Source organism: Dermacentor andersoni, chromosome 4, assembly GCF_023375885.2.
Source record: "Dermacentor andersoni chromosome 4, qqDerAnde1_hic_scaffold, whole genome shotgun sequence".
Lineage (NCBI taxonomy): Eukaryota > Metazoa > Arthropoda > Arachnida > Ixodida > Ixodidae > Dermacentor > Dermacentor andersoni.
Genome location: NC_092817.1, coordinates 212,393,302 through 212,403,146, shown reverse-complemented (window position 1 = coordinate 212,403,146; position 9,845 = coordinate 212,393,302). Strand labels below are relative to the sequence as shown.

Below are 9,845 nucleotides of genomic sequence, written 5' to 3'. Positions count from 1 at the left end.
TAGTGACTCCAGTTTTAAACAATCACGTCACGAATTTCAATTTATTTCTGATTAGAACACTCTGCTTGGGCTCTTTCCACATACTTCGAGATGAATACATTTGCCACACTTTCAATAAAATGCACGTGAATGGGGGCGTATTGATAAGGTCACTTATCAACTAAAACATGTTGGGATCTCTTAGGTGTGTTGATAAGGGTAGAACAAGTGCAATGTCCACTAAATTATTTGAATAATCTGTGCGTTATCTACTAAGAAAATACCACCAAATGGCTGATCTGGCTATTTTTTCTTTTGTACAGCGCATATAGTATACAGTCTGTCCAAGACGACGGCACTAAATGCAACAGTAATGAAAACATGAAAACTTATTACGCACGACAAGGGCTTAATACCATGCACGTTTGCTGCAATGCAAATCTGCGCCAGCAGCTGCCCAGTGATTAAGGTCGATCCACACGATGGACCAAATTGCTCTTTTGGACCGCGGTCCGCGCATCATGCGATAGGACGTCACCAGTTCGTGCGGACCGCCGTTCGCCCGCGCAAGACCGCGGCCCTCGCGGTCCAACAAATCGCCGAGGCTTTTCCCGCTTCCGTTTTGGCGGCGGACCGCACGCAAACCGCAGCGATTCCCTATTGAAAAATTTGTATGAGAAATTGAACGAGATGTATGCATGTCGTACAGATTTGACGAGAAATTGAACGAGATGTATGCATGTCGCACAGATTTGACGAGAAATGAACGATATGAAATGCATATTGAACGAATTCTCGTAGAAAATGAGCGAGATCTGTATGATGTGCTACGCAGACCTTTACGAAGTGCACGAGATTTATGCGATCTGCGATAAGAATGCGTAGAGCTTGTATGACATGTGTGCGATGAGTTGCGTAGACCTGACGAGATTATGTATGACGTGTGTGAGATGGTGTGTGATGTGTACGCACTGTAGTCGTATGAGCAACTTGATCTTTGTGGATGACTATGAATTGCATACAAAGTGTGTGTACTCAAGTCGTAGTGCATACAAAAGCTCATTAATGACAGTGAGATTTATGATGAGTTGTTTGTAGTACATGCAAGAGCGTGATAAATGTGCTGCATGATCACATTGAACCATTGTGACACATATATACCAGCATAAACTACAGAGCAAATAAGATGTTCAGAGTTCAACTTCTGGAATTTCATGCAACGAACACATATACATCCCCATCAAAGCTGCTGTCGGTACTTTTGATGCAATGATTTTCACTTGGGGACATATTCTCGGATGAACACTTATGGCGATACTACTGCCTTTGCATGACGCATTCCTCGACCAGCCAATAGGCACTGGATAGCACCATGATATTGTCGAAAGCTATCATCAGAGAATGAATCCTTTGTTCAGAGTAGATCTGCCTAAGATTTTATTGCAATATAGGAGTCGGGTACCATCAAAGTTTCATAATAAAATGCTATATGTTTGTGCACGCAATAAAATAATCTGGCAATGCGATTATAGCACATTGGAAACACTTCAAACAAGGACGAGTTGATAAAGTTTATTGCAGGCAGTTTGATCAGTGACAAATTATGCATGCACTTTGTCACATCCTAATAATATTGCTTTGCATCAGAGATATCAGTCAGAGGTAGTAATGGGCGAACTTGAACCTGCATATTTTCCTAATAGCCAAGTGCGTCAACCACAATACTGTCAAATACAAATCTCCTAAGAGCATGTTAGTGCCTGTTTATGTCAAATTGTAGAAGGTAGGCATGAGATTGGCCATGCATGCCCACATATAAAAATAAAAAGCACAACCACAAAACAGTGTAATAGGTTGGTGAACAGATAGCCAAAATAGCTGTCAAAATCCATCGCACTTTGTCACAAATAAATAAGAAAATGTGGTAATAATAACAATCCCTAAAAATGTCATGTGATCAATTGTGGTCATGATCACAGTTACTGCTGTGAAAAATTATTTGCACTAAGTGTTTCACAACTTGCTAAGAGAGCTTGACCTAGTAAAGAATCCTCATATGTGCACAGCAGTGGCAAAAAACGGGATGAGCGTCGCAACTTGGTGACCATTATCTGCCTACATACTACACAAAACTGAATTTAAATTTAAAGGAGAAATGACAAAGCAGTTCGTGTGCCAATGATGGTTAAGCGCACTGCAATGCCTTGCCATGTGTTGAAAGCTGACCTCCAAGCAACCAAAATGTAAGTGACCCTACACTGAAGCAGGGTCTTTAAATGACGAACGTGTATCACATCCTGGCGTTCGCGGACGCAGTCACCAAATGAAAAACACCTTTGCAAATCGCAATAACGACGAATGTCAAGCGCGCGCACACAGACAGAATGCGAGCAGTTTCCGAAAGCGCTCTCGAAAGACTGTACGGACGTTCCTACGCGTTCGACGTATATCAGAAGCGCGCGCGTGCGCGCACACGCACACACACAAGCACAAAAGGCGAGCAGTCTCCGAAAGCACTCGCCAAAGACGGTACGGACGTTTTTACAAGAAAGCAAATCCCGCCGGCGTGGCACCATTTCCCGAAGCACAATCAACACCACAGTACACATCCGTAGAACGGCGCACAACAAGCCTGAACAAAGTGTACACCACTCGACGCCAAATCTGTCGTCGATTACGCCGCTGAGAATCACGAACACCTTCTAACATTCACAAACCAAACGACGATGTGCTGCGAACTTCAAACAGATTTTACGGCCCTGTCCGGTTGATAGGGCTGCTCCACAGGTTGTCCTCGCTGTTGAAAGCAATGTCAGCAAAGTTGTTGAAAAAGGTCGCCTAAAACACGCAAGAACATTGAAATAATACGCCTGTACTACCCACGCTACCCATGCGATCACGGTTACCGGAACCACAGACGGCGAAGTAAACAAAATACGTCATTTCCCCTCATTTCGGACCGAGACCTATAATTACTTTCTCAGTTGCACGACTCTTCCTTTCGAGCAAGGCGCGACTTGTTCCTGGGACTGTGAGGGCGCTGCGGTCGAGCTCTGCACCAAGTGAGCGGTGCTGCTCTGCTGACATGTGCAGGTTAGTTGCGGGTGTTTGCGCTTCTTGTGCTGTAGCCGATTTTATTTTCTCACTGCGTGTGCCTTGTCACTGTCCTCGTGCACGTGGCTGGCGGTCGAGGTCTTTTGCGTCCGGTCCAAGTATTGCGCTCACGGAGACGCCAGTACCGGCGAAGTGTGGGTCACCGAGCGTTAACATTGCGTGCGCACTTTGGTTTGTAGGCCCACTTTTTTTTCATCTCATTCCTTTCTTCGGACCTGCACCCCCAGGTATGGTGTCTGTAAAATATTATACTTCAGCTTAAACAACAACAGAAAGAAATAACGGCTGCTTTATTCAGCGAGCACCATGTAAATGCCGAGTGCCGCGACAAGCACCTATAACCGTGCCAGGCTATAGCAGACGACGCTTGGACGCTTGGCGCGGAGGTCGATGGCAGCGCTGCGGTGGCGTGAACGGTAGCGGGCTAAATGGTGCGCATAGGCTAGGAGTTGGGGTACTTAAAGAGGATCTATAAACGTTGTTGCGGCGGCCCGGGCGGTCGATGTGGTACTGATCGTTTGATCATATTTACGCGGTGCGTAGAGAACATGTGCTCCTTTTTTGTGTGAATTAACGATCACTAAGCCCTGGGTCCTGTGCAATGCTATTAGCTCGCTGTATGTTTCTTGCGGTGCGCCGTTGTTGATTATCGTAGTGCGGTCCACACGCGCTTTCTTTGTGCCCGGCTCATGAGAAGTGTTGTACTCTCGCCGCTCCCGCATCGGCTCAAAGTGCACGGAAGAATGTGTTGATAGTTGTGCTATCGCGTGCTGTAGTTCACTGCAATTCAACACTACGCTTGACGGACTGTTGGTGCAGTCGATGCGGCGTGAACGGACACGAAGGAGCGCTCGCCTCAGAAGGTAAGTCCGGCGCCTAGCGCATTCTTATGGTTCATGTAGTGTACCTTGTCATGCGCAGCAGAAGATGATTAGTACAGCTACAAAAACAGTGACAGTGATTCCCTAATGTTCGTTCGATATCGTAGTGCACATTTAGGAAAACGTTTCACGAAAATTACCCCGAGATTGATGTTGTTAAGAGCTTCATCTATTGTTTATTTTCTTTTTGTTATGAAGTATGCTAGCGCCGGGGCATCGCTTGGTCTGAACGGGCACAAAAATTCAAGCAGGGAATGTCACTGCTTCTGTACGTAATTCCTCAGCAAGAAATCGTATAGACAATTCTAGAAGTACGTTGATGTGTTGTGCAAATGTTTTCACAGCTAACGTCAACGCGCGACGGCATCCAAATGATCTGACTCGTGAGAAGATTTTAGCTTGTATGCAAACTTTGATGCTTATAGATTGTCGCCAAGACAACCTGTATTTCTTGTGTTTAGTGTTCTGTTTGTTTTCGTGCCTTTGACACGTTTAATAACCGCCTGTGATGTAAGAATGAAATATTTATTTGTCTAAGCGGATGCAGCTTCTTGTAGCTGGCTGTACGAGAGCTTTCCACAATTTGACGCGATGTTGTTAAATCACAAGTTTGCAGATTCAGCAGTGATTACAATAAGCTGAACATTTATTGTTTAGGGATGTCACAATTTCCTGAGACGGAGGCATCTCTGCACCACAAAGGAGACTGCGGCACTATGCAGCCTGAACAGCACGAGAAAGCATCTGATCTGCCTGCTTTGACAAGGTACGTACAAAACGGTCACAGCCATTTATGTGTTCTATTTATGTGTTCTAGGTTCTATTCGTGTATTTGGTACCTGCCAACTTTCCCGATTAGTTTCTGCTTTTCCAAGTGTGCTGTTTGTGTACAGCGTGTCAAGGTAAATAGTGGTTAATAATGTATGCATAGAAAAATGTGGGCGCTGAGAGAAAGCTTTAGGAAAGTGCATGCTGTCTTTCCAACACAGGATTTCTGTCTAGAACTTTTGCAAAATATGAAGTGCAGAGGCTGGCAGGTTTGGCAAACAATGTTCAACACTTCTGCTTTAGATTTTAATGTAGCCGGTTCATGATCCGACCCTAGTATAGCATAGCGTCAAGCTTGAAGCTGATCTCTGATGTCACGTCAGTTGCAGGATGTAATAACGTGGTATCACAAACTGCTTGTTACGCATGTCAGTCAACATGGTGCAGTGGTCACAGGTGCGAGTATAACCAAAAGCTGGGCATTCTTTGCCCTTCTGCACATGATGTGGGATAGAGCTTGAACTATGCTATAGTGGCACCATCTCCCTCACCTTCTCTTCCTCATTATTCTGTTAACTTGCAGTAAAATGCACAACTTCTAGAGGCTTAATTATGGTGTTGTCTGCTGAACTTGGCTGATGTGAATTTCAGTAGTCTGGGGTACCCTCAAAGCCATGCTGTACTTTGCATGCATTTTAAAATGGTCAATTTGAAATATGTGATTGGCTGTGGCATTCTCAGAGAAACAAGGCCTCTTGTGAATAATGCATACATGCATTATTCGCATTTTCTAATACTCTTTCAAGAAGCAGCCTATAGGCTGCTCCCCGAAGAACTGACCACCTTTGCTTACCCTACAGGGCAGTCTGGTCCAGTTTACTTAACCTGTCTGCCATCTATGCACGAGGAGGACAGAAGCGAAAAAAAGGGACCTTCGATTAATGTTTTTGCACAGATGGCTCATACATTGCACTTTTCTTATCTTGCAGGCTTTGTTAACTCAAAGCTTTCTATGGGCGAATATCAGCATTTAAATCCTATTTATACCTAATAAGAATTACTTTGTTCATAGTGTCACTTTTTATATTATACTCTTGTGAGAATAAGCTCACTTGTTTTAATGCAGATGTGGCTGGGCCTGCAGAAAGAGTGTAAGCACACTACTGTGTTGCTGATCAGTGCTGGTGCTGATCTCTACGTCTGAGTTGGCCTCACAACGTCCAGGCGCCACTGTACTTTGCTTCATTGACAAGGTAATATGATATAGACACCTTGCACCTCAGTATCAGTTTTGAGAAATATGCTAGGACACAAGGGTTGGCCTTGGTGATAAATACACTCGTGTTCTTTTTTAAAGCGTTCTTCTTGCAGTGTACCTCATGTACATTTTTCAGAAGATGCTTAAATGCAAACCGCCATGGAACTTGTTTATGCCTTAAAGTAGCACTCTTTCACCAAAAGAGAAGCCTTATTTAATGCACAATTCATAAGAAAGGTGAGGAAGTGACAGGACATAAGTCTAACAACCATCCAGTTTTACTGCTTGCACAGCACTATAAAGCGAGAGGTGAAAGGGCAAGAACAGATAAATCGAAAATGCATGTTGCTCACACAACCGCGAAAAGGACACATGGCATGGCTACTATGACGCTTGTTTTACAATGATAAATAAGCAGTCTTGCTATCTGATAGTCCACTGGAGGTGGAGCCAACTTGCAGATTCCTTGTCACACATATAAGGAAATCTTAATGAATTTCGCCAGCACTATGGTCCTTATACACTGCCACGGTTGCACAGTCATGTACATGTTTTCAGAGGATGCTTACACTCCTTAAATGCAAACTGCCATGGAGCTTGTTTAGGCCTTAAACTAAAACTCTTTCACCAAGAAAAAAGCCTCATTTAACGCACAATTCATAAGGAAGGTAAGGAGATGACCGCCAGTGTCTAACAACAGGAAGTGACAGGACATAAGTCTAACAACCATCCAGTTTTACTGCTTGCACAGCACTATAAAGTGAGAAGCGAAAGGGCAAGAACAGATAAATCGGCAATGCATGTTGCTCGCACAACTGCGAATGCGACACGTGGCATGGCTACTATGAATGCTGGGGTGCGATCGGAGGTGGTTGTTCGGCGTGTTCGTTCGGTTACCGGCGCGCGCGATTGACCTACTCCGCGCCTACGTCGCCAGCCGCGCCCCGCGGCTGGCGCCTTTCAGAACTGCATAGTCACACTCTGTAGTCGTGATGATCATGACCACGGTTTCGTTTGCAGCGGTCAACTGTGGCAAGTAGCACTTTCATTGTGACTTGGTGCAATGCACGCAGTCTCACAAACATGATGGCTATCGAGGACAATAATTGTACTGTGGCCTGCACGCTGGCATTCAATCAGCCAGTTACATTGAGTTTGTAGAACAATCTGTTACAGCCAGCTCAATGGTGAAAAAATTATCGGGATGGACCCGTGGTAGTGAATAGCATGTTTCTGATAAAGATGTGACCAAGTCTTGTGCTATGACTGCACTGCAAAGGAGTACTTCCTCAACGCCCTTGCCACTACGAGCAGTATAATCAGTCGTGAATTGACATTTGCAGCTCCCATACTGCTTATGTGTGAAATAGAAACAGGATTTCTGGATTAATTCAGTATAAAAGTGTGTTTGTGTGAACGTTTGTTTCTTATTTTCATACCCTTAATAATTCAACATTCCGTTAATTCAGAATTTTGTTCCAGTCCTGGGAAATTTCAATGAATGAGCTTTTACTGTATACACCGCTTCTTTCACCGCATGTGTAATTTGAGCTCACTGGTTTACTGCAAGAACTTTTTTCAGCCTCAAGGGTAAGATTTCTAGCTCGGACAAAGCAGCTCCTTAAGGATGCAAGAAGTTTTACTGTGGTTTTCTACTGTTCCCATCTGCTTCCCTAAACTTCTTCTCAAATGTAAAGAAAATCTAGTATATCCCGTACAAAAGGTGCTTGTCGCTGACTGTGGGATTAAATGTGGTGAGTCCTCTGAGCTAGAATTGTCCCTGGCCCATTATCAGTGAAGCTTCATTGACTAGGGCTTTCCTACAGCCAGGATGTAAACTTTGAGCCTTTTGCATATATCTTAGTTTTATCCTTGAGTGCCATCACTGTGTCTGGCAACCTAGTTTCCCTTAATAACTGTTACCTTTTTTATCCATTATTTCGGGAAAAGATACTTTTTCTGAGAGCACATATGCTATTTTTGTATTTGAGTAACTAATCTCTTGCAATTTTCATCTTTCGTAGGTTCACAATCGAAATGGGTTATTTATTTGTGCTAGTAAGTGGATGTGGGTAAACCAAGCCAAAACGGACAGCACGTTTGCCAGGGAGATTGCCCGATGCTTGTGGCAGGCACAGGAATTAATCCACAGGAGTGTTACGAGCAAAAGTATGTATGCGAAAGCTAAAGGAAGGTGGTGAGGCCAAGCCAGCGTTGACACCACAAAATCTTGGTGCATATCTAAGTAAGTAGACCCTGTCCTGCTAGCTCATGTTTTCATAAGGATTGCAAAGTGTTTCGAAGTTAAAGGAGTAATGCCTATCACACGGTGCTTTTTCTGCACGAATATAATGGGCTGTCGGTAAGATCGGGTTGTATTGAGGTGATCTCTCATATGGGCCGACACAGTTTACATCTACACATCAGGGGCATGCATAGCTGTATGCGTATATTTAGTGCTGTGCTCTAGCTCGCTAACAAAAACTATCATTTAGTTTCTATAGTGGTATTAAAGGTGCATTAATCTTTCCTATAAACAATTCTGCACTGGCATCTATGCAGTGTTTTCCATCTGCATATTCCGCAGTGCGGTAGCAAAGAGCTGTGCTATCTGTGTATTCACTTGCATGAGCTTGTTATACTTGTTCATTTAATGTAAAACACTTGTGGAAACGTATTAGACTATTTCTGTGGTCTTGTATTGCAATTCTGCAGCCATTTATATTGTTTGTAAAACACGAACATTTAACAGAGACAGGAACAAGACAATGCGAGGACGAGCACTTGCTTTCAACTGCTGTGGTTAATGTTGAAATACCAATTTACATGGGTAAAAAACTCGTAAGCCTCCATGTTTTCTTTTTGCTGTTTCTCTGTGAGATTTTCACGCTTTACTCAATATCATGCAAGAACCAGCCCATTCAGTTATGCAGTGGAGCCACCTATTGTGCATGTCAGTTCCAATGGCTTGTTAGAATCTAACAGTGCCGGCTGCTTTGTTTACATTTTTTTGCAGAGGCATACGAGCACTTTGTTTCAAAAACGCCAAGCACCGTGGATACAGAGGCAAGGAGGCTGAAGGACCTGAACAAGCACCTGGCCACCATGCTTCGGGATGCAAAATAAAGATGGTTTGTGTTAATTGTGGGCCCTAAAAAGTGTCCTCTTTGTCTCCCAGCTGGCACATCGGCCGACTCACATGATAGAAATTAACTCGCTGTAATGTTGGCAGTAGATGTTACTGTGTGGAACTTCACCAAAAATATTGCATGAACAAAACTCATTCAACACAATTGAGAACACTTGTAGAATGCAGCTAAACAAGAATGGTGTCATTTTGCATAGCTGAACGAGAATATTTTCATGTAGCATACACAAACGAGAACGATATCGTTGAGCATAGACGTGCGAGAACTATCTCGTCAAGCATAGCTATGCGAGAATAATCTCGTTTAATGTACCCATACGAGAACGATCTCGTTCAGTGACGATGTCCTCTCGTACACATGTGACATACGACATCGTTGAGTCTACGAAGCAATAATAGCGTAGAGAAGTTCTCGTACAATTCTCATACATATGTTTTCAATAGGGTTTGGGCGCAGCCAACGAATGTTGTCCGGCCACAGAGGGTCTTCAGCCAAATCCAATCTCGTTTTCGGCTAAGCAAAGGCCAGTCATTTCATGTCCGCCGTTCCGCCTACGCGTGCGTGCAGCAGATATATATTTTAAACACCGTGTCCTCTTGGAGTGACGAGGTTTTTTTATTTTCCATCCCTCGTTGAGCAGTTCCCGGCTTTGTGGGACTCGAGCCGGAATGATTAGAAGGATAGAGCAAAAAGTAT

The 9,845-nt window shown here is 43.9% G+C and overlaps 2 long non-coding RNA genes across 2 annotated transcripts; both read left to right on the top strand.

Moving 5' to 3' along the window:
- Nucleotides 1-918: 918 nt before the first annotated feature.
- On the top strand, nucleotides 919-5,991 carry LOC140217201 (uncharacterized). Its single transcript, XR_011893731.1, has 3 exons — nucleotides 919-3,956; nucleotides 4,632-4,740; nucleotides 5,869-5,991. It is a non-coding gene; the product is annotated as an uncharacterized lncRNA (long non-coding RNA).
- Nucleotides 5,992-6,768: 777 nt separating this feature from the next.
- Nucleotides 6,769-9,142, top strand: LOC140217200 (uncharacterized). The gene is made up of 2 exons (XR_011893730.1): nucleotides 6,769-8,245; nucleotides 9,017-9,142. It is a non-coding gene; the product is annotated as an uncharacterized lncRNA (long non-coding RNA).
- Nucleotides 9,143-9,845: the final 703 nt, after the last annotated feature.